This window comes from Vicugna pacos, chromosome 4, assembly GCF_048564905.1.
Source record: "Vicugna pacos chromosome 4, VicPac4, whole genome shotgun sequence".
Lineage (NCBI taxonomy): Eukaryota > Metazoa > Chordata > Mammalia > Artiodactyla > Camelidae > Vicugna > Vicugna pacos.
In genome coordinates this window covers 7,212,253-7,237,327 of record NC_132990.1, presented here as the reverse complement: position 1 = coordinate 7,237,327, position 25,075 = coordinate 7,212,253, and the positions used below count along the sequence as shown (strand labels likewise).

The 25,075-nt window shown below is 44.9% G+C and overlaps 1 protein-coding gene across 1 annotated transcript in view; it reads left to right on the top strand.

Moving 5' to 3' along the window:
* NTRK2 (neurotrophic receptor tyrosine kinase 2) overlaps positions 1-25,075 on the top strand; it is a 326,277-nt gene that overhangs the window by 143,227 nt on the left and 157,975 nt on the right. The gene's annotated exons all lie outside the window — the stretch shown is intronic.

Below are 25,075 nucleotides of genomic sequence, written 5' to 3'. Positions count from 1 at the left end.
GTCCAAGACTATAGGTGTTAGAGGAAAGAGTGTGAGAAATATCACTGGGAGTTTGGTGGGAGTCCCAAACCCACTGTAGATCCTGGAATAAAGCTCTTCTATAAAGAGGACTTTTAAAATTTCCATCAGTGTGAATTATACATTTATTGTTTACTGATTCTTGCATCAGATATGTTTTCATTGGTTAAAAGACAGTCCAAAAAAAAAAAACCCAACAAAAACGTCCTTTGGTATTTTAAAAACTTGGAATGAGTGAGCAGGAGGTACACTCAGTGCTCTGTTCTACGTGACTTTGTGATCAAATGAACATGATGACTTGTGCTTTATGGAAGGGGGAGAGAGAGGAAGACAGGTGGCCATGGAGATAAGATACCATCAAACTTTAACTGTTATCAGGTGCCCGTACTTCACATCCCCTTTGTCTCTGTTTCCTGCCTGGCCACAGTGTCCCTCCCTCAGTTTCCCCTTTTCGGATGGGACCTAAAAGCTGGGTTCCCAGCTCTGATTCATTTGAGACTGCTTTCCCCTTCTTGTAACCCTGCAAGGGTTCTGCTCCAAATCCAAGACTTAGGAATTGGACAAACAATGTGACGTGATGTCTTATTGAGCCAAGTACGTGGACCCTCTCCAAACAGCCTGCTTATTTAGTGCTGGTGCCTAGTGCTTTTTCCTAAACGGCCTTTTAAATCTGCTGAGTTGAGAACAGATTTCATTGTCCCTTTGAAAATTATCTAATAATTGAGGCAGTAGGCACTGGACTCTAACTAGGCAGGCTTGAATCCCAGCTCTGTTCACAAGCTCAGTGACCTTGGGAAAGTTATTTTACCACTTCATTCCTCAGGAGATGATGCTAACAGTGACAGTGCCCCCACCCCACTGGGCTCTTATGAGCATTAAATATGAGGGTGTTTGTGGGGGGGCCACTCAGCATCACTGATAAAAATGCCTGGAAGGACTTGGGTTGACACTGTGCTTGGGTGTGCCTCAGGAAATGCCCTCGAATCACAGACTCGCTTGCATGTATTGGTCATATGTCAGTTGCATGGCTGCAAACCACGGCGTCCAAATGAAGGAATACTTCCCTCCCTGCATCATTCTGGACGTGGTCCAAACAGTGAAGGCCACTTCGGAGCTTTCTCGGGAGTAATCGTGATTCTCCTACATTCCCTCTCTGCCCGGGAAATTCTTGCACGTTGATCACAATCAGATGTGACTTTGACAAAACAAGAGGATATGATTTGTTTGGATCTGTTTTATGATTGTTCTGTGAGTTCGAATGATGCTCCTTGGTTTGCGGATTCTGGAAGAAGAACGTTGAAGGTCATATCCCAAATACTGTCTTCGTCTTCTGTTCTCACTTCATTCATTCAGAGTTTTTCATCATTTGAGGAGGGTCTACATTAATTTCAATTTTTGAATTTTCCATTTTAAAATCTTTGGCTAAAAGTAAAAATAGCAAATGGATTGGCTGAGAGAATGAAAGGAAAGACTTGTCTCAAGTTCCCTCCAGCCATAGAAACAAGTGTTTGCAGGCAGTGAGCTACAGATAACCTTTCTACTTCCCAGGGTAGTTTCTCGTCACAACTCTAGCAGGCAACATGCGATTGGCCTAGTTGGAGCTACTTCACGTTTGATGTAGTAAAATTCATTTATTTAAAAGTATTTTGTAATTTCGGCTTTTTTTTCCCCTTGTTAAATCATTTTAAGTTAAGTGGCACTGAAGTTTTACCGGCACTTAATTGAAGGTACGTGTACTGTGGTTTCCACCTTTTCTAACACATTTTAAAGCAGTATTTACCATAGAATGTAAAAGGCAGTACATAGTTAATAGGTACTGATTCCTCACGGTGTGCCAAGTGCTGTTTTAAGTGCTTCATGATTCTCTCAACAACCCGATGAGGCCGTATATATTGTATATATTAGTATATATTGCTCCCATTTGAAAGATTAGGAGACTGAGGAACAGAATGGTTGAGAGACTCGCCCCCGGTTACCTAGTTCTAATGAGTGGCAACACCAGGATTTGAATTCTGGTAGGCTGGCTCTGAGAACTGGTGCTTGAAACAGCTCATGGGTATGGGCTGGACCCTTGAGCAGGGCCAGGACTTGGGTGAGGCCAGCAAGTGGCTGGGGCATGCTCAGGGTTGTGCAAGTGTCCAGTGGTCACTCCTACCAGCACTAGCAGTTGAGCAGAGATGATTGTTGTCAAGACGCAGAATTGTAAGGTTAACTGAAATCACGAGAGAGGCATCCTCTGTCCCAGGAAACACCACCCCCAGCTCCCCAACCCTCGTTGATTCCTGCCACTAGCAAAGCCCTTGCAAATCTTGACTTGCCAGTACGTGGTGCGGCAGGGAAGTTGGCACAGACTTTCTAAGTTCTACCTTATGAAACGGAGAAGTTGCATCTGGTATATATTCTTTGCTAATCAGCTAACAAAACCCCAGAGCATGTTTGTCTTTGTCCCTTGTACCTGAAGATTAATGTTGTTTTGGGTTGTCCCAAAGTGAATTTTTTCGTCACTCTTGAGCTCAAGTATTTCCTGTTCATGTGGAACAGTCCCTGCCCTCCAATGAGGATGAGTGATGAGTGATGGCAGGGGAAGCACCTCAGTGAGGGTGCGGGTGGGGAGGTTCGCTTGAGGACACATCCTGCCACCTCCACAGAAAGGATCTGAACTTGGGAACAAGGTGTTGGGAGATGCCTGAGCGGCTCCTTGTCTTGGAAACACAATAGGGATAGAGCAGCATCTGAGCATCGCAGTCACATCGATGCTCCTGTCCCCAAATGTCCTGTCTGGCAGCCAGTGACTGAAAGAGACTGCCAAGGGCACATGCTGATTTTCCAGTCATTTGGTCAAGTCCATCTCACACACCACAAGACCCCGGGGCCTGTGTTTACTAAATTTAAATCTCTGCTCAACCATCAGCTAATGAACAGTAAAATCTCTCCATCTCTGTTCTTTTCAAGGTTTTATTGTGTTTCCAAGGCTTGGTGTTGCTTTGCCGCCCTTCCATCTCATTCTGCTAATTCTCATCCTACAGTAATTATTAGTCTTGCTGAATAGCTAAATAAAAATGTAGGGCATCTGCTTTAAGGATTAGAATTCAGCTTCAGGTCAAGTCATGCAATTTCATTAAAGGCTCTTGAGCCGGGGCTGGGGAGGTAGGGGAAGTACAGAGGTGCCTGCACTGTTTTGCCTTCTGGGGGAGTTCTAGGTTTCTAACCTGAACTAAGTCTGTTAAGGTGTTTCGGGCTTTTCAGAGATTACTCCCTGGGTGAAGTTTTCTCTCTGCATTTACCGAGGCTCCTGGGTTTGGGGGAGGCCAACTGCCTCTCCATTGCCCCCTTCTCTGAACACTGTTGAGTTGAAAATGCTGATGGACTCCATCTGTCTCTTCAAGCCTAGAGGTGGGAAAAGCCTCCCACTGTGGTCAGTGTCCAGTGTCTCGCCATTTCTTGTTTGTCCCTTTAACCTGCCCAGATGTCTGTTCATCATCAATACATCTCTTTATTTAAAGCATTTGAGGTGAATCCTTTTTCCCTGACGTGACCCCAACTGAGACATATAAATACTCAATTCTTTAATACATTATCTTGTTTTATCTCACTTGGAGTCTATTCAAAATCCAGCAAGAATTGATTGTCAGTTATATGTCAGACATGAGCCAGGCCCTGGGAGGGGTATGACAGCAAAACAGACACCATCCTTGGCCTCCTGGGCTGTGGTTGTATCTGTGATGTTGACACAGTCATCGTCCATACTTTACACATGAGGATTTAAAAAAAAAAAAAGACTTAGGAAATTAACTAACTTGTCCAAGATCACACAAATCAGATCCATGTACTTATAAAATCTGCTTCTGGCCCTGCTTCTCTGAAGTCAGTGTTGTTTTTTTTTTAATCTCATGCGGGACCCCCTGTTGCACGCTGTGAGATGAGCCATCAGACCTCTGCTCTTCATTCTCGTGGCTCTGATTCTTTTTGATCCAGTATGAACTGGTGAGAAGTTTCCCAGCCCTTGGTACCTGTTTTCTCTGTTTTTCTTTTCCTTTGATGATTCTTCCCCTCTTCTTCCCTTTTAGTTCCCTTTTCCACTCAACACAAACACACACAAATATACATTATCCTTTCTTTAGTTTACACACATTAAACATTTACAATTGGTCAGTTGGAGCATGTGCACAGAAGTGAGAAGGCGTGTGTCTCTGAGAGAGAGAGAGAGGCACCAGCAGGGAAGGACACAATAATTCACACACGCACACGCGCACACACAGAATAGGAATATTGCATATGTTAAGGCCTGTTTGATTAAATGGGAATTTAATCCCAGTACATATACCATTTATACCATTATTGCCTCCCCGCCACTGACTGTGCTTTAATGCTCCTTAAAAAAAAAAAAAACTTTCCATATAATATTTTTTGCTTTTTGTTTTTACTTCCTTATAAATAGCAAAAAGTTTTGCTGAGAAGAAGTTATTACAAATCCCAAAAGGTTGGTGTTCCATTCTGAGCTCCAAGATATAAGGATTGAGTGGATCCCAAACTTGGCAAAATCTCTGACTTGGCAAGTGCCTCCATCCTTATTTATGACAGCTTGGAAACTTCCATTTTCCAGGGCTTATAAATGATGCTGCTGATTTGGTCTCCTTTTTCTATTTTGCTGTGAATTATGAAATAACCAGCTGAAGGCTTCCTTTGAACATTAACCCTCTTAGCAGAGTGTGTGTGTGTTTGTGTTACCGTGTTCTTTCTTTTCTTGGTTCTTAGGCACACTGCACATTGTCATGCAGGCAGTGTACTTCCCCTTTTCTGCCTTTCCACAAAATGAGAGTCGGAAATGTTGAGGTCTGGGGTGCCGAGAATGACAGCCTTGTGGTCTTCACTGTGGCCACAAAGGACTTTTTGGCGAGCAGCTCTCTGAGGGACTGTACATGCCATCCCCAAATGGCAATTTAACACCTGGGATTCCGGAGAAAGACAGGTAATCTGAAAAGTCTTAGGGAGTTGTTCCTAGAGATGTGGACTAGCTGTGTTTTGGGGGTCTCCATGCCCATTTTCCCAGTAGAAAATTGTCAAAGCAGAGGAACTACTGAGAAGCTGTCTCCTCCTCCTCCCACTTTCTCTTCCTTTTTCTTTTTCTCTTAACTCCATACTCAGTTCCTTAAAGCCCACTCGTGTTAAGTTCTTTTGGTAAGGGCTTTCTTCTTTGGAGTCCTGTAACCACAAAGTTGGGAGCCTCTGATTATGGGGTAGAGCTGACCGATTTTTCAGAATATAGGCAGTAGGAATTTTCAAATGCAGAACTCGTCCTCAGGGAGGCTGACACCAAGAGGGGATGAAAGCTGCAAGGATTTGAATCAGGAGAAACTCTGATGTGAGAGAAAATGGAGAAGGAGCCGGAGAAGACAGCGAGAGTGTCGGACTGCAATGCAAACACGGCCTCGGGTGAATGAGAGACGGAGGAAGGGCTGGGTGACCGTCCTACACTGCCGAGTGCTCCCAGGCAGTGAGAGCAGGGCTGCTGAGAGTCTGGGAGTGTCTGGGAGTCCAAGCGGCCATCAGGGGGGTTCCCTGTCTCCCAGGATGGGTGTGCCTTACCATTCCTGACCACACTCAGTCACTGGTGCTCAAGCAGCCCTGGGGGCATAGACTCTGCAAACAAGGAGCTGGATTTCAGGGTGTGGCTGGAGCCTTTGGTCCATCATGCTTCCTGAAGGTAAGGGTCTGCAAGCTGCTCTTACACAACAGGGGCTGTCTTATCTGACCTCTTCCTATGCCATGTACTGGATAACTCCTGCTCCCAACTCTCTGTAAAACAGACTGCCCATCTGACAGTGCCCTCAACACTCCTGGCTGGACCACTGGGTTCCTTAAATGACCTACTGCCAGTTACATTAACTTAAGGAGCTTCAACTATAATTGTTCTTTAATTAAAAATTAAGATAGTACAAACAAAAAAACAACAACAAAGAAGCACACAGACCGGGCAAGTCAACATTTTGAAATGTTTACAATTTACAATGTCGTTTTTGAGCTGTGGCCATCCTCTTACTGATGGCAACAAGAAACAACACCTGAAACCAAGACCTGCTTTTGTTTTCCTCGCCTGCATGCTAAAACCACAAGTGATTCTACTTCATTTCATTTTGTGTTCCTGGCACACAAGTTGCCTATCGCAGCAGCTCTCATCATCAAGCCACAGTCTTTCGGAAGAGTGTTTATAAGTGTCCATCAGTCTCTTGCCAGGCACGAGAAAAGAGCTGGAGTAGAACAGAATCTTACACAACTCTGCACCCCTGCTCTCCCACAGCCTCGAGCTGAGTTATTTTCAAGAAAAAGCCTTATTCGGATTTGACAGACTTTATGGAGTGCTTTTGATGGCCTGCACCATCTGATGACTTTGCCAACTCCGATGACTTTGGAGACTAGATGGGTCCTGGGAAAAGTCAGTGGGCTGGTGGGGACTAGCCCCAGGCACAGGTACAGCCGCCCCCCACCCCAGCTAATGTCGCTGTGCAGGAGTGCAGGCTCAGGGTAGCCAAATCCTCTTGATTTTTCAAGGCAAGGGAAGATCTGGGGTTTTGTGTGAAATCTTCCAGTTTTTCAATGTTGGCCAGGCCCTTGACATTTTTAAAAGACTCTGTGAGCCAAACAAAACACATCTTTTTGCCAGATTTTGCCTGTTGTGACCCTTGGACTGAATACTCTATTCACTGCTTTTAAGATACGGTTCCTCCAAGATGGTCTTGAGCAGATCCTGGGCTTTTGGTTGAGCTTTCTGGAAGCAGACTTCACCCTGAGGATTTCCACAGGAGTGATTTACGAAGGACGTGTCCCAGGGCTGCCCAGGGAAGGAGTGGGGGAGGCAGAACAGGGAAGGGGGCTAATGGAGAGTGGTTTCAGACAAGGCCTTGTTGAGGGCGAGCCCCTGAGTGTAAATGGCCCTCCAGAGATTTGGGAAGTGGGCTTTCATATTCGTGCGCCCACGTCATTGGCTGAGGGTCCCGGCAGGCAAAAGTGGGCTGTGGTAGCTCCAGCAAAGAGATGCAGGTGCTGGCTGTTGCCCAGGCTGGGAGCCCAACAGCCGCGGGCCCAGGGACCCCAGCACATCCCACTACTGACGGCTGCGCCTCCGCCCAGCCCACTGGGTAATAAGGAGCTCAGGTAGAGCCACAATTTGAACACTGATCTTCCGACTCCGGTCCAGTCCCGGGCTTGTTGACACTTCTTCCAGCGGCTTATTAAAGGGATCAGTTTGCGGAGTTCAGATTATCTTAGACCCTGAACTACTTAGCACGTTGTTCCCCGATTCCTAGCTCGTCTCTTCCTGTTGGGTTGTGTGTGGGGAGGATGGCCTGGCTCTTCGGAGAAGACAGGGGCAGGTGGATAGAAACCAGTCCTGACAGGGCTCCTGCCAGCCTGGGGGCTCCCAGCGCTAAGGGCTCCTCTCTAAATTTTGTGGTTTCATATCTGAGATGTGAGTGGTGTCTGGGGTGCTCTGCACCCCAGTGCTGAGTTCTGGGCTTGGGAGGCACGTCTTGCGTGATTCAAACCTAGAGAGTCCTGTTTCCTTTGGAGAGTTTAAAACTATTCATGTGTTTAATTTAAAGATGTGCCCTCCAAACTCCAGCCAGTTCCCCTTGAAGGGACTCCATCGGAGGCAAGGAGGAAGGCAGGAGGGGCTCCACCATCTGCTAGCCAGACATGTTTGGAGTTGGAGGCACCCAGAGGAAAAAGATAATGGTTTTGCTTTTTTTATTTTTTTTTTTTTTACTGAATTCACCACACTGGCTGACACAGCCCTTGCCCTGTGCCCTCTGCTGTGGTTAATGCCTTGCTCCTCCTTCCAAATCTCTGGGTTAGTCAGGACAGCTTCCTTGCCCTCACCTCTTGAATGCCGTCCTGAAATCAAGCCAAGTCTTGCTCCCCCATCATTCAAATCCATCTTGTGTTTTCCACTCCCACCACCTCTGCCTTCCCTTAAGCCCTTCCTATTTGTGAGGCGCAAAGCAAACAGGTCTTCTCAGGCCCTTCTCACCGTCCAAGTCCAACGTCTTCTTCCAAAAATAGACTTGAGCAAGTTGGTCCTGTACTCACACACCTTGGACAACTTACCCAGCCAAGCAGATCATTACGGTCGTCCAAAGGGCATTTTCCCTCCAGCCAGTCTTTTCAGCCATGCCTCCCCATCTCCCAACTCTGTTCCTCTTCCCCAAGGCACTCACTCCACCCGGTGTGACCCTCTTCCTCCTACCACCTGTTCATCTGTCAGAATCTTGGCATTTACTGCCTGGGCGACCTTGAACTTGGCACTGCACCCTCAAAGCCTCAGATTCCCCCTCAAGAAAACGAGAGTGGCAAGGGTCTAGCTTGGGTGGGGTGCCAGAGGATGGTGGGGGAAAATGACACAAGTCAGTTGGACAGCAGGTGCCGTGTTGTAGGCACTCAGTGACGGACAGCATTGTCATCATGATCATCCTCACTCTTGTCCCTTTCCAAGGCCCAGCTCAGTTCCCGCCTTTCTCCCAGAGCTTCCCCAGAACTGCCCACACCAGATTCACGCCTTCTTTCCTACCCTTTCGTGTTGGCCCGATGCTGTATTTGATCATCTGGTGAGGAGAACCCAGGTCCTCTCTTGCTGCATTAGATTGAGTTTCTCCAGAGCCCTGGCCCACGTGACATTCCTGTTAGAGGTGCTCAGTGTGCTTTCAAAAAGGCAAAGGACAAATCTGCAATTCTCAGTTGAGCTCACTTTTGTTGAGTTGAGATCATTTCTGGATACAGCTGTGCAGGGCCTCAGGCTGCAAGGCTCGATTAGATGTAGGGAGCTTCTGAGGCAAAGATGACGAGTGAAGCTTTAGGATCCTGAGTGCCGCCTCACCCTCACCACGAGCAGCACAGGCCAGGTCTTCTGGGCAATTTCTACGGTCCGTGGACCAGGAGCATTTGAATGTTATTAGTTTCCCAGGGCTGCTGTAACAAGTTACCACAAACTCAGTGGCTTCAAACAACAGAGATTTATTCTGGCATCGTTGTGGAGGCCAGAAGTCTAAAGTGGAGGTGCTGGTTCCTCCTGGTTTATCTGAGGGAAAATCTGCTCCAGGCCTCTTTCCCAGCTTCTGACAGCTGCTGACAATTCTTGGCGTCCCGTGGCTCGTAGACGCACCACTCAGATCTCTGCCTCTGTCTTCACGTTGCCTTCTTCTCTCTGTGGCTCTGTGCCCTCTCTTCTCTTACAGGAATAATGGTCACTGGATTTAGCGATGATCTCATCTTGAGATCTGTAATTACATCTGCAAAGACGCTTTTCCCCCAGTACGATCACCTTCCCAGGTTCCAGGGATTGGAGTTGAACATGTCATTTTTGGAGACCACTGTTGAGCCCGCTCCCCTTGAGAACAGAGTTTAACTGTAATGGATTGCACATGGTGTGGCTGCCAAGCATATCCAAGTTCAAATCCCTCTTTGGCCCATGCTGTGGACCTATTCCTCCACTTCTCTAAGTCTCGGCTTCCTTTTCTATAAAACAGGGACAATGATGTCTAACACAGAGGTTGTGAGGATTACTTAAGAATGTATACATCTGGCACATAGTAGACTCACAATACAGCTCTTGTCTATAGTGATTCCCACGTAGACAATCATTCATCTGGTACAACTTTTAATCTCGGGACATCAAGCTGTAAGAGACATATCGTGTGGCCCTTGGTCATGCTAGCACTTAGAAGTAGTTCAGTGTTTGTTGAATGAATAAACAAATGATCAGATCTGAAGCCTATCAGAAGAGCTTGCTCTGTTCCAAGCACTGGAAGAGGTATTGGCAAGTCTCTTAGTCCTGCTTTCTGCCCACAGGATGAACGATGAGGCCAGACCTTTAAAGGATGCTCATTTAGGAGGGCTACTGAAGTCCTTAAAGAATATTGCCGCATTATCCTTCTGCTTCAGTGGCCTGCATAGGTGGTCATGAGAGTGGGTTCCATGGGGAATTCATGTCACGAGGCAACATGGAGTGTTCCAACTAAACAGTCTTAAAAAGTGGAAAACTCAGATGCCTTTAGGGACCAAGCAGGTAACAGTCTGGGTGGGGACCCCAGGAGAGTGCATGTCTTATTTAAAGAAGGCATTCATTCACCCACGTATCCAGTACCTTCTATGTCTCCCACGTGCCCTGCACTGTTCTTGGTGCTGAAGCCACAGGATTGAACAAGGTGAAGGTCTGTCCTCAGGGAGTTTCTGTTCTCTGAACCCAGCTCCTCTCTCCAGCCTCAGGGAGTTCAGGCCTGTTACTGCCAGATAGTCTGCTTTTTAAAGAGAAGAAGCCAGGATTTTATGTCGAATCTCCTGATCTTTAAATGTTGGCAAACACTGTGCATTTTTAAAAAAAGAACGCCGTGCAGACCAGACAGAACCTCTCTTGACTCAACTTGGCCTTCAGGCTGCCAATCTGTGACCCTTGGAGTGGAATTTCACGACCTTTACTGGAGGAAGCGTTTTCTCAGTGTCTGATTTTCAGCTCGTTCTCCTTTCCCTTGACCTCACTGGGCATCGCTTTGGTTACTGCCTGTTGTTTGTGTCCTCCTGGATCGAGTGGCTCTTCGGTGTTTCAGCCCTGTGTTTCCAGGTGAGCTAACCCCCACCTATCAGCTTGTGCTTCCTAATTCCGTCTCTAAATCTTTACTTTTCTGAGTGCTGTTAAGCTTCCAGAAAGGCTCTCAGCGATGTCGTCTGGCCCTGAGCCTTTTCTTCTCTGGAGGGTCAGAGCGAGCCCAGTCTCTTCACTGAGCTGCTTGTGGGTGCGTCTGTCTCCCTTTCTGACTCTGCCATTCCAATTTTCACAGCCTCGGAGTTGCATTCGTTCCCAACCTTAGGTGTGATATTAATTTCTCTCAGAGGGACATGGGTTTAATAGATTTTTTTAATTAACATTTTGTAAAATGGGAGCTGTCATGCTTTATGGCAGACTGATACAAATGTCTATAATTACATTTTTGGCACTCCGTCTTGGGACTAGGCTAGAAATGTTTGTTTTAACCCCTTCCTAGAATGTCTGATTTATGTGCAGGCCTCTCTAGACACACCTCTAACGGGCCCAGTTGTCATGGCAACCCAGAACATCATTTGTCAAAGAACTATAACTTCATTCTGTGTTGAAGCTAAAAATTTATCTTTTAGGATTTATTCTCATGACAGGGAAATTTTATATTTTCATAGATCTGCTGCTCCTCCCTGATTCTGCTTGTCTTTAGAGAGATCCGGGCTTCAGGGAAGGATTTTCTAGAGAATCTGACAAATTTCTCGCCTTCCATCCTCCCCTCCAACCAGATGAATTCTCTTATCCATTCCAAAGAGAACTCAAAGGTACTCATTGGTAACCCCTCATAATAAAAGGAGTAGTGTTCTCCTTGTTATCTCTAACTCAGTATGATTTTTGTTTCTTTAAAAAAAGAAATGAAAATTTTTTATTGGTTGATTCTGAGGGGAGCTAGTAAAGTTCACAGAAAGGGAAGGAAGAAAATATCTGCCGATCTCTTCTACAAGCTAGTGAAGAGTAAGGTGTTAAGTAACATTTACCTGTATCACCTGTGCTTCAGGGATTGTGCACCCAATACCTATTGTAGGGTCCAGGCAAATACACGAATCAGTGCAGTGGGCTCTGGCCACATCACACACCTTGTCCAAAGGGTATCACTTCTTCATTTCTGCTGACAGAATGTGGGCTGTTCTGCAGGATTGTCCATTTCATTTCAGTTTTTAAAAAAGAAAAGCCAGAAATTGCAATATTTTTACATGAAATCTCATTTTAAATATGATTTTAAAATGTCAGCAGACCACCCATGGATTTTTGTTAAACCATGTAATAGTCAAACAAAGCACATCCAAGGGCAAGTTTGCGCCACGGGCTCCCGGATGCCCCTCCTGCCCTGTGCTGTGCTACCCAGCATTTAGAATGGCAGGGTTTCTTCCAGATTGAACAGCTAATCCAGTCTTGCTCTCAAGTTCTTCTCGGGATCTGATTTGTTAAATAGTCTTTTTGTTGGTCTCATGGGAGGTAAGGTTCTGCCCACTTACACCCTGGGTGGCTGTCGGACTCCAGATCGAGTGTGAGGGGAAGCTGTGATGGAGGATGGGTCTCAAAGACCAGCCCACGCTCCTCCTTGACGTGGATGGTGGATGGTGGGGTCCATCAGACGCCTTCTAGGATTGTTCATGGATTTATGATGCTCTCTTTTTGCCTCTGATGGATGAGGCAGTTTAATCCTCTTCTCTAAGCTCCCTATTTTTCTTTTGTACAGGGAACTCTTAGATGGCTATTGCCTTTCCACAAGAGAGAACAAGGATTTTTTTTTTCCTCATGGAATTTGAAGGTGATTTGTTTCTCATCTATCAATAGGGGAAAACACTAGTCATTCCTGGGACTATGTCATCAAAAACATCTGAGGGCAGAGCTGCTCTGGGCTGTCACTGCTCCAGACTAGGAGTGTTTTAGGGGCCCCCACCCTCATCACCAAGCCCGCTTGTGGTTGGACTTAAGGCGTTATGGGATTCATGTAAATGACGCTGAATTTGGAAACTCACAGGAGCTCTGGCAGTACGAGTGGGTTAGGAGACACTTTGTGCCATTCCGACCCCACAGTTGTCTGTTTTTCCCACCTTTCCCGAGCCCCTTCCGGGCTGCCTTTCACACTCTATGGACTCAAGCCTTCCTGAGACAGAATCCTTGCCAGTCCCCAGTTACCTTCACGCTCTGTGTACAGTGTCCTGTGCATGGAAGTCTCTGCACCACCTTGTCTCATCTAAACCAGGCAGGGTTTATGGAGTCTTTATGAAAATTTAAATGCTGGCCGTGCTGGTTAGAAGTGTGATGGAAACAATCCCCAAACAAGTGGCTCTTAGAAGCTGGCACAAGCTGGGGCGCCTTATTCCTCCCTTTCTCCCTCTCATGCTTTACTGAGCAGCCTGAGGGTTTGTGTGTATATGTGTTGCTTTGTTTTCCTCTTTCTTTGAACTGTTCTTAGCCTACGAGAGATCATGTTATTAATATGAAAGGTTATTGCACAGATGTGCTCTTACCCTATTTCAGGTAGGAGCAGTTTAACCTCTAAAACTTTTCTCAACATCACATAATTTTTTGAGATTTCTATACAATGAATGAACTAATTCTGATGGCCATATTCTATGTTTATATCCTTTCCCAAGGGATTTTAAAAGTTATACTAGGATTGTGTTTTTCAAAAACATTTATAAATTACAAAGAAAGAGGTAAAAGTATAATCTTGCCATCCAGAAATATTTTCCTTTTTTTTCAGTGCCTTTCTGTATATATAATTGTTACATGATTGAAATAATGCTGTACAGCTGACCCTTGAACAATGTGGGGATCAGGTGCACCGACCCTCTGTGCTGATGAAAATTGTACTCTGTTTAGCCAGCCCTCTGTGTCTGCAGTTCCACATCCCCGGATTCAGCCAACCATGGTTTGTGCGGTGCTGTAGTATTTACTATTATAAAAACTTTGCATATGAGTGGACCCAGGCTGAAGAGTCAACTCCATATAAATATTTTTTATTTCATAATGTATATACTGAGTATATTGGAAAGGTTTCTTCATGGAAATAACATTTCTCATAAATAACATTTTTCATGGCTTCATAATATTTCACCCTGTAAGTAAACCATAATATTTTTATCATTTCCCAGTATTGGGCATTTGATTAATTTCCAATGTCTTCATTAAAAATAACACTGTAAATGGGCATCTTTGTGCATAAACCCTTTTTCATATCTCTGTCACTCTTTTCCCGTTAGGGTTGATTTCCAGACAGAACATTGCTAAATCATGAGATTTTAATATTTTTAAGACCTTCAGAATACTTACTTTCTGGAAACATTGGCTAATTTGCAGTCATACTAAAGATGTGTAAGATGCTCATCTCGCACCCCCTTGTTAGTGTTGTTTTGTTGGTTTTTTCCCCCAATCTTTGTTTTAGTGTTTATATGCTGTTTTGTATACACGTCTACCTGTGGTTGAGTATGGGTGTGTTTGTGTGATCACCACCAATAAAAAGAACAATGTGTCTAATCTCCTGGGGCCAAGAGAGACAACATACTAGGGGCGGTACTTCACGTGTCTTGTGTATAACAACTCCTGCAATCCTCATAACTCTCCTCCGAGGTAGGACAGTAGTGTAGATACGACTCATGTTAGATACTACTGTTATTCCCATTTTTTAGAGTTGGAGGCTGAGGCCCAAGGAGGCTCCACTGACTTACCTGTGGTCATGGAACTAATAAGCATCACAGCTGGAATTCAATGAGCTCTGTCTCCAGAGTCTGCACTCAGCTGCTCCTGGAGAGATTTCCACTACTGTTGAAAGGGTAGGGGCTCGGCCAGGTGGCAGATTGTGTGGTCATCACAGGCGCTTACAGGATGGAAGTAAACTTAGATTCTCACAGGTCTTGTCTCTGTGAATGGGAGAGGAGGGGTAGGTCCAGGCTGAAAGTAAGATGAACCTCTAAGAAAACAAGATATTTTAGCTCAAATAGGAAGGTCTTTTACAGTCTTGGAAAACAAAATTTGTAAAGTATGCTTCATGGTAAGATCCATATCAACTCCAGAAGATCCAGAAGTTGCATTTGTGGTTGTGTCCGGAAAACATAAAAAGAGATGTAAGCATTTTCCTTTCATGCCGATCTTCAGAATTTAATGAACCTTGATACTCCTGTATCCTCTTGTTACCTCTGTTCCTCTTCCTTTCACTTAAAACCCAGGGGTTTTCATGGATTCTAAGTTACAGGCTTGAGATGCTGTGTTAACAATCGCAATTTCTTTCAGTACACAAGCATCTGACATCCACCCAGTGATGCTGGGCATCTTAAAGGAATACAGAGATATGAGGCATAGCTTCAAGAGGTTTATAATCTCACAGGGAATTTTAAGTTTACAAACATTGCACAATACAATAAGATACTATTAAAGAGGTTTTAAGAACTCTGGAGATATGGTGAACAGAAAGACACAATTTCTTGCTTTATGGAGGTCAGAAGGAGGATTTATGGGGAGGCTGGCATTTCTGCTGGCTTCTGATGGAGGTGAAGGGAACCTGGGGGAACACATCAGGACAGGGGAGACGCAGGAGCAGCAAAAGGCCCAGCTGTATCACAGGATCAGATACTGATCCTCCATGTGGTAAAAACCTCACACTGTGGTCCATGGCTCTGGCTTCATGGAAGGGTGTGGGGAATTGGCCCCACTCCTTGGTTTTCTTGTTGGGACCATAAAGTGACATGAGTGACTGTTCCAGCCCACCACCTGAGTGGCTCCTCCAACAGCGGTGTGCAGCAAAACCAGCTTGTTAAAGTGCCTTCTCGCAGCACGGCATTGGTTTGGGGTGGGGAGGAATCTGCAGGTTTAAAACGCTCCCCGCGGGGTTCTGATGCACACTAAAGCCTGAGAGAGTTTTGTGAGGCGGTCCTCTACTCAGACTGCGCATTAGGATCCCTGGAGGGCTTTTAAAAATACTTCTGCCTGGGACTCACACCAGATTAAGTCGATGTAGAATTGGGGAGGGGGGAGGGGTCTAGGTACCAGCTGATTCTAAGTGAAGCTTGTGCTTTTAGTGCTTTACATGAAAAAAAAAAAGGAAGGAAGGAAGGAATTATCACTCCTGTAGATAGTAAAGTGAATGTCCAATCCATTTCTTACTCTTGGATTTTGGGAATGTGTGTGTGTGTGTGTGTGTGTGTATGTGTGTGTGTGTGTGTGTGTGTGTGTGTGTGTGTGTGTATACATACACACATACACATATTCGAGCTTTTAATAGTGACTTTTATTGATGAACCAAAGCTGCAAACACCCTAGGGTTTTAGTGCAATAGTTCTCACCTGGGGAACTTTTTAAAACTCCATCTGCCCGGCTATCTCCCAGACTAATTAAATAAGGATTTCTGGACTATAGAACGTTGGTGTCGAGGTCGTTAAAACTCTCCAGGTGATGCCAGTGTGCAGGGAGGGTGACAACCACGTACAGGTGGGGATGAGCACAGAGGTGTCTCCACAGCTGAGTTTATTTGATTTTACCTTCCACCCGGGCCTCTGGCTACAATCACTGGGGCCACTTCTGTCTGTGATGTCCCCTCCCTCAGGTTCTATCTCAGCTGGGAGAGGATGACATTTTCTTACAGAACTTTACACAGTATGGAGGGAGAACCTATGAAGAACCTATCAGTCAGTTTGCCAGATTAGGTAAGGAAACACAAGATGTCCAGTTAAATTTGAATTTCTGGTAAACAACAGATGACTTTTTCAGTATAATTGTGTCCCATGCAATATTTGGGAAATGCTTATACAAAATATTATTTCCTGATTGTCTGAAATTCAAATTGCGCTGGGCATCCTGTATTTACCCAGCCTAGAAAGGGAGCTAAATCAAGTCAAAATAAAATTTTAAATGGCAGGTTTCTGATCTTGTGGTTGATGACATGATTGCAGGGCAGTGCCCTGGCACCTGCCACCGGGATGAGCAGACCTGAGCCCAAAGGAGTAGCAGTTCTTCACTGACTGCTGACTTCTGCGCCTCTGCTTACAGAGCCTCTTCTCATGGGGTGGGAAGGACTTTACGTCCCATCATGTGAACTTAACTCCCAGTCACACTTTTCCCTTGATTGTCAAGGTCAGTCCTTAGCCTGGAGCTGCTGGGAGCCCTCTGGTTGTCCTCTTTAATTTCTGTTTCATATTTGAGGGAAGGGTTTCATGTGGAGCCAGCATGACAACTGAGCTGATCATTTCCGACTCTGGGTATTAGGTCTGCCCACCTGTGGAGCCGCTGGGCCGCTCAGAGCCCAGCAGGTACAGGTAGCAAGAAGGGTAATGTGACTTCCCATACAAGCCATTACTCAGACTCAGGACCAGCTTCCTGGGCTCGGACCTGTGCCTTCACACAGGGCCTCCTGTAGAAGGGCTGCATCTTGGTTTAATGCTCTGCTGTCAGCATTTTTGAGATTCTTAATAATTTATGAACAAGAGGTCCACATTTCCATTAGTACTGGACACTGCAAATGATGTCATGGGTCCAGCTTGTATGACAAAATATAGGCAAAATAGACTAAAATTAGTGGCCTTTCTGCCCAGACAATAATTCACATTCCCTGTAGCAGGTATGGGCTTAATCTTCTCTCTTGGGTAAGTTGTGTACCTTTGGTAGGGGGACCTATAACAAGTGCTCACACGGTTCTCCCTGCTGTGCCAGGCAGGCCTGTGTTAGGAAGGACTTGCACAGTTCAATCCCAGACATTCTATCTGGGAGCTCGAGTTAGCCTACGTATCTTTTCAAGAGTTGCTATCTTTTAGGATGGCATTTAGTAGCCATCACCATTCATCAGTCAGCGATTACTGAGCACCCGGCCCTGTGCAAGGCACCTTTCTGCGCTCGCTCCATCATCATTATCAATCATCCCAGTAGATGTGTTCAGTGTTTCTCTGTGCGTGACACTGCACTGCACATGGAGTGTGCTAAGTGAGCTATTTTCTGTTGGTGAAATTAACCCAGCTCTGAAAGGCAGCCATTGTTACCTTTGGAGCAGTGAGTTTCTCCACATCAAAAAAGGGTGTGTCCCATCAGGGGTGAGAACCAGGGGCTAATTTTTCTGGCATTTGCTGCTGTGAGATTCAGATAGAGATAATGATAAACCTACAAAAATCCGAAGATGACGCATTGAGTTGGCTCAATCAAAGCTGCCCTCCTCCCACATCTGCTGTAATAGTCGTGTAAAATCCTGCAAAATCATTGCCTCTCTACCAGGGCTGAAGATAGCCAAGTGGGTAATGGCAATATAAGGTTGGCCTGGGGAAGCCAGCTGGTAGGAAACACTTCTGAAATCAGGTATGTGGAAGCACTTTGAGAAATATAGTGAAAAGTAATGTAAATCATTGTTCTTATTCATGGCTTGTAGAGCTGGCTTGAGGCAGTTTCGGAATCTCCTCTGCAATGCCAGCCAGTCCTAATCTCATATACAACTCACAACAATTGACAAGATGAAACAGCTCCAGAAACATAAGGAGGCCCTTGTGGTTGAAGTGTAAGACAAGTTTTAATGTCTCATGCCTTGTGCCAAGGCAGAATGCTGGATCCCATTGCATCCTGGGGCCATCTTTGAGCAGAAACCTCAAGAGAAACAGAGCTCTTTACCATTTGAGCAAACGCCATAGTTCTGCTCTTTGCCAAAACGTTTTGAGTCGGCCTTATGGTGGAAGTAGAATTGTTACAGTGTGCTGACAGATTTTGAGCATTTTATTAATAAAACAGCTATTTTGCAGATATTTGATGCCAAATATGTTGATATGAGGCAAAAAAGCATCTCTAGGTATACAGAAAGGCAAGTCAAGGGCAGCCTTTCTTACTGTCTGTTCTGCCCATTTGCCAACAGTTGCTTGGAAAATGACAGCTATGTTGATATTTTTATCTGAGGGAATTAACCCTGCAGGGAACTGAAATGTCTTGCATTAAGGAAGATGCTCTTAGATTGAACTGATTTGAGTGGAATGATTATCAGGAACCCACCAGGATCTTGGAAGCATGTGAGTTACCGTGGGAGACGATGCTATGAGCAAGGAGAGTCAGTGCCTTCAGGAGACTTGAATTCTAATTGAGAGAACACATTGATCACACCATTAGATTGTACTAGAATGTAATGTGATTCTTTTCTGGCATAATCTAATATTACCACAGATTATATAGGACCACATGTTTTTACCCTTGGAACCAGATGCTTTGGATTCAGGGACTTTTTAAATTTTAGAAATGCAATATGGTTCCCCTAGTGAATATCACCACCACCTCCAGGGGGACCTCGGGGAGCTCTTTGTAGGCTCATCCCATGATATTCTGCAGTGAAACTGAGGACCAGTCACACCAGCTAGAATAAGTCAAGTCTACAAATAGCCCTACAGTGATTTAGGTCTGGTTTTAGCACCAAATGAGTTTAACTTTGGGTTTGGGGAATGTTTCAGAAGTACAGATAATGGATTGGGAGCCATGGAGTAGAGTTTAATATAAAGCAATATAACCTCAAAGAATTTTGGACTATATAATGCTGGCTGTCATTTTATTGAATGTCTATTCCACATCAGACATGGAGAGTTTCACACCGATGACACTAGGTAGGTACTGTTGTTCCTACTGTTATTCTTACTTTGGAGATGAGGAAAATTTCCGAGAGAAGTCAAGTGGCCCGCTGGGTGGCAGGTGATACAGCTGTGATCTCAACTAGGGGACCATGGTGCCTGTGAACACACTTTGCTGTCAGGCTGTCTGGGGTCCAAGTCCCAATTCTACCACTGACTGGCTGGGTGAACTCAAGCGAAAGGTTTGATGACTTTGTCACATGGACTAGAGAGGGCTTTTAGGCGTAAAAAGATAAAACTTCAGATAGCTATTTATACAACCTAATAATAAAAGAATAACCCCAATGCTACTCTGAAAAGCTAAGAATCCAGTGACTAAATCCAAGTCACAAAGGAAACCTGTTGATCTCCATTTGGTTTGGTGTTGACAAAATTAAATAACATAAAAATTACTAGACTAAGAAAGAAGACTCCCTTTGTGTGATGAAGACGCTACATCTGATACAGTCACCGTCAGACTAAGCGGTGAGATTTCAGTAGTTTTCCCGTTAAAATCAGAAGCAGCACAATAATCCACAACATCATCACGATGATTTTGTCACGTTCTGGAGGTTCCAGCTAATGGATTAAGACATCAAATGGATATAAGAGGTTTGTTTAAGGAGAAGTGAAAGATACAATATTTATAGATATCATGGCGCTTAGAAAATGGTGGAGAACGAATTTATAAACCTAGTACTGAATCTAAAGTTTCTGCAATCTGGCAGGATGCCAGACAGATTATTTAGTAGCTCGCCCCTGTGTTAGCAATACTGTTAGATTATATAATGGTAAAAAAAAAAAAAGTCCAGTAGGAAAACAATGGTGATCACTGCAGCACATCCAGAAGGAAACAGGGACAGAGACGGGGAGGGGGCTGTGGGCACAAAGGTGCTACTCTCCATAGAATTTAAAATAGAAAAAAAAAGGGAAAGAAAAACACTGCATGTTCAATAATAGGAGAAAAATTAACTAAATGATGGTAAAATTCCAAAGATAGAAAGATAAATTATGTGCTCATAAAGTAAAGTAAAATGTTCAGAACATTAACGTATACTCAGGATGTATTCTATATGCATCCGGATTTCAGTTTTATTTTTACACAGAAAAATATGAGATTAAAGCATCAGAATGTTAATAACTATGAGATGTGGGACTAGAGGTGATTTTTATTTTCTTTTTTATACTTGCTGTACTTTTCAAATTTTCTACCAAAGGCAAGAACATGTTTTATAATGCAAAAGGTTATTCAAAAGCTTTCTGGGTAAAAAAAAATCATACCAGAGAAATGAATTCACCCACCTAGTATTACTTTTCTTCCCATAACATGCACTATACTTCGTGTACTTTTGTTGCTGGTGTACAATTTCAAGTAAAATAAATCATGGCGTATTTACTGAAAACAGCCAGATCTTGTCTTTAAAATATAGAACAATACTCTTTACCTGCTGCTTTATTGATTAAAAATAATTAAAATTCTGCACAGAAGCTTCAATGATTTTTTTTTCATGATGTCTTGTTACAAGACTTGGATTCAGTTTCTGGAATGGAGAAAATGCCAAAATGTACAAGAAGACCCTGGGAGACATTTGTATCATTAACTCTTTGAAAAATAAATTACCTCACTTCCTTTATTACTGTGATAATTAACCCACGTTCGCACCGACTCTGACGAACACTCTGTATTATTTATGATGCTCCATTTGTGGTTTGCTGGTCAACCTAATGGGTAGTTTTTATTTTCATGTGGGAAGCATTGAGGTAGTGCTCATCTTCGAGTAACTTCTCACCAAAAGAGTCAAAATACACTTTTTTAAAAAAAACCTGAATCCATATAGATCACAGGTGAGCACAAATTTGATTTGACTTCCTTTGGCCTCTATTTTATCTTATCCACTTGGGTTAATAGGTGATATTGACAGATTTACCCAAGACTTCCAACTCTTGAAACAGAGCTTAGCACCTAATAGTTGTTCACTCTGTGCTGGTGGGCTGGATGGAAATGGGACTAAAAGTCTGGGGCTTCACACTGCTGGCCCCACGGTGTCCTCTCCCTGTGAAACGTCCCTCCCCTGCCACCCACAGGGTCTCAGCACACTGCGGTCCTCATCTGAAGGCACCCACGCCCATGAAGGTCCAGGGCAGAGGTGGTTTCCTTCATTTGGACGACACCAGTCATTTAGGGACTGTGTGCTCCACGCCCGGCTCTGTGCTGAATTTGGCCGAGAGTTTTAGTTTTTCTGCTGCGGAGCTGATTTCAGAGCCCAGAGCCCAGAGCCAGCACAGAGCCAGCTGCTCCCTTTCCGGGCCAGGCCCCAGCGTGCCTGTGGGTTTTCTCTGCTTTGCTGCCCGGGAGTCATGCCGCCGCCTTCCCCCTAATCCCTGCAAAGCAGGCAGGCTGCCAGCACATCGAGTGTGTCTGCAAAATGCAGACAAATTGCTGCTCTTTATTAGAGGTTCGGACGCAGGATCTGGGGAAGCTCTGAACTACAGGGTGTTGGGTTTCTCGGTTCCTTTTTCTCAGGCTCTACTTGCAGAAATTTGATGTTTTGAGTGATGTGTTTTGCCACCTCCCACCTTCCCTCCCTTTCTCCCTTCCTAAAGACTTTAGGAATAAAACGAGATCTCTTTATTGATTATTCTCACTGACTTGGAAGGATACCCAGCCTGTGCTTACTATGTTTGGTCCTTGCTAAGAAACGTGCTGTCTGTCCTGCTGCGGTCATGCTCTCCTGGGGGCGTTTCCCTTGACTTTGTCATTACCAGCCTTTCCAGAATCTCAGGAATCCCTCTCCCCAGTCCTGTTTCCAGCTCACTCTCTGCTACCCCCCAGTAGTCCTTTGACCTTCCCAGACTATGACCCCCACTTCTCTCTCCTTATCTCTCATCCCTGAGCTCTCTCCTAGACTGTCTGGTCTCCCAGGTCTTCTTGCTCTTCAGAGCCCACCCTGGGCACACTCCTTCCCCACCACGCCTTGTACTTGTGACTCCCTCTTTCTGGAATGTTCTCCTTATCTCCTTCAGGTCGTTGCTCAGATATCACCTCTGGGAGGCCTTCCTTGACCATTGATCAAATTGCAGCATTTACTCCGACTTGACGTCACCCGCCCCCTCCCCTCCCTGACATCTCTCCAGAGCCCTCATTGTCAGTAGACGCACCTGTCTGCACCTTCCCTGTTGTTGCTGCCGAGCATCTCCCTCCGCCACCAAACTTAAGCTGCGTTGATGGCAGGCATCTTTGTCCATTTTGTTCACTTGGCTTAAGGTATTTCATCATCAGAAATACCTGTTGAATAAATGAGCGAGAGAATGAAGTTCCCGGTTGAGTCTGGAGGTCAGCCAGGCCCAGAGTTCTGTGATGAGAAGCATTCCACTCAAAGTCAGAATCTCAGTGGCCCAGATGTTTCTTTATGTGCAGATATGGTGCATCTTATAGACAAAACATTGAGGCAACAGGCAGAATTATGAATTCTTTTCCCAGCAATTTGATGATACAACCAAAATGGGGAACTCTGGAATCCCACCTACCCCCCTGTTCTCATGTCCAGCCACTCTTGCATACCATTACAGCTCTTTTTTTTAAAAGCATCTCTTTTAAAAATGTTTTTATTGAAGTGTAGTTGGTTTACAATGTTAGTTTCATGTGTACAGCAAAGTGATTCAGTTAAACATATACATACACAGATATTTTTTCTTTTCAGATTCTTTTTCATTATGTGCTATTATAAGAAATTGAATATAGTTCCCTGTGCTCTGCAGTAGGTCCTTGCATCTATTTTAGATATAGTAATGTCGTCTGTTAATCCCCAACCCCTGATTTATCCCTCCCCCCTCCTTTCCCCTTTGGTAACCATAGTTTGTTTTCCATGTCCACGAGTCTGTTTTTGGTTTGTAAATAGAATTTGTATCACTTTTTTCAGATTCCACGTATAACTGATATCATATGATCTTTGTCTTTGTCTGACTTACTTCACTTACTATGATAATCTCTCAGTCCATCCAGGTTGCCATTACAGCTCTTAAGCACAGGAAGGGATTAAGTAACCTTAGTCTGGGGGTTGACATACTTCAGGACGCAGTTCTGTGCCATGTAAAGGGGTCCTAGGCTTCTTGGATCAACAGCAGTGACCTTTTAGCCCGTCATCCTCCTGATTCAAGTCTTGCCCTCTTACGGATCGTTGTCCCCGTGACTGCCAGGGTTATCTTCATAAAACCTGTGTTTACATTACCAGAGGGTAAGCACAGTTTTTCAGGCACTGTGAATGAATGCCATCCCAGTCCTGGATGACTTCACAGTGAGCTCCAAGAATGCCCCCTGGCCGAAGTTGATTTGCCTCTGGACTTGCCCTCCGCTCCAGGACCGCCGGTGTCTGCCTGAGCTCCGGGGGCCGGGACTCTGGCTCTTCCTGTCCTTGTCATCTACTCACTGCTGCTTCGCTGCTTACACTGTGGCTTAGCAGGAAGTGACCGGAGGCCCATGGGGGCCTGCCTGCTCTCTCCCTGCGCCCAATCTCAGTGAAAAATCGGGCTTTTCTTGGCACCACTACTACTGATGTGAAAAGATCATCATAATGCATGGTTTTAATCAAGGTCTGCAAAGGGTTCCACGGGAGCAGAGAGGAGAAACACTTCACCCAGTCTGAAGTGGTCAGGGAGACATCCTAAAAGAGGTGACCTTTGAGTAATAAAGGACACATAGGAAAAACTGGGAGAAGAATTGGCATTAGCAAAGTCATAGAGTCAAGACACAGGCAAGACAGCCCAGTGCGAGCGTACTGCTGCCAATCGCTACCTCAGTTGCTAGGGTGTGGGATGAGAGAAAGAGCCTGGAAGAGAAGGGTCTGGAAAGGAAGTTGAGTCCAAGACCCAGATTAGGAGTTCGGGCTGTCAGGCAGGGATGTGGTGCCCTCAACTGATTTGAGGTAGTGTTGTGGGGAAGAAGGGGATCTGAGTGGCATCTTAGCAAGTTCTGTCCAGCTGCAGGATGGCGGACGGACCATGGGAGAAACTATGGAGGGCGAAAGGAAGGCAGGAGGCTAGAGGAGGGCAAGGCAACAGCTGCCCTGAGAGCTGGAGAGACCTGGCCCAGAGCAGCGGCCACTGCCATCACCAGCTAGACCAGTCCAGCCACGGATGGTCCACTCTTTGGAAAAGAGCAATGGGCTCTATGTGTATAAACATAGCATAGACTCCTTCTATGTTCAGACAAATCAGAGAAATTTTTTAAAGGAGGTAAAACGAGGAAGCAGACAGTGGACCCTGAATAGCCTTCTTTTGTCCATTCCCCAGTAGTTCTGGGTAACTTGTGCAAATCTTAGGTCTTTGGTCTTTCTCTGTCTGTTTGTTAGCAACAGCTGACATTTCTGAAGGGGAACTGAGAAATAGTTACTGTTAGAAGCTATAAAGTGTTATAGAATGCCGTGGGATGTGTTGTTATTTGTTTCTGCCCATTAGAGAAAGGGAAGCCTTCCTGCAAATGGTTTCTATAATTCCTTGGGTTGAAAAAACCCAAGGAGGAATAGTAACCACTAATTGGGGAAGGGATGTCTCATTTCATACAGTTCTCAACTCAGCCGCTGGACTTTGTTCTTCATTACTTCCATATCTGAGAATGCTTAATTGTGTAGAACCAAGATTCCTAGCTCAAGGATTAATCATCAGCAGTCATTTAATCAGTTGGGTTAACAGTTAAACCTGCCATAGACACTTACTCTTTGAAAGTATATTTTCTTCTCTTACAATCATTTCGAACATAATCTGGGAAGCTGACCCTCTTGGGCTGACTTCTCATCTTCCTTTCCCTCTGATCAATAGAATGCAGTTTTTCCAAGCAACAGCTCTATTTCTAAATCGTTTAAAAAGGGAAGAGTAGGAATTTAATTTTAAGTCCAACACTTTTTTTCTTTTATAG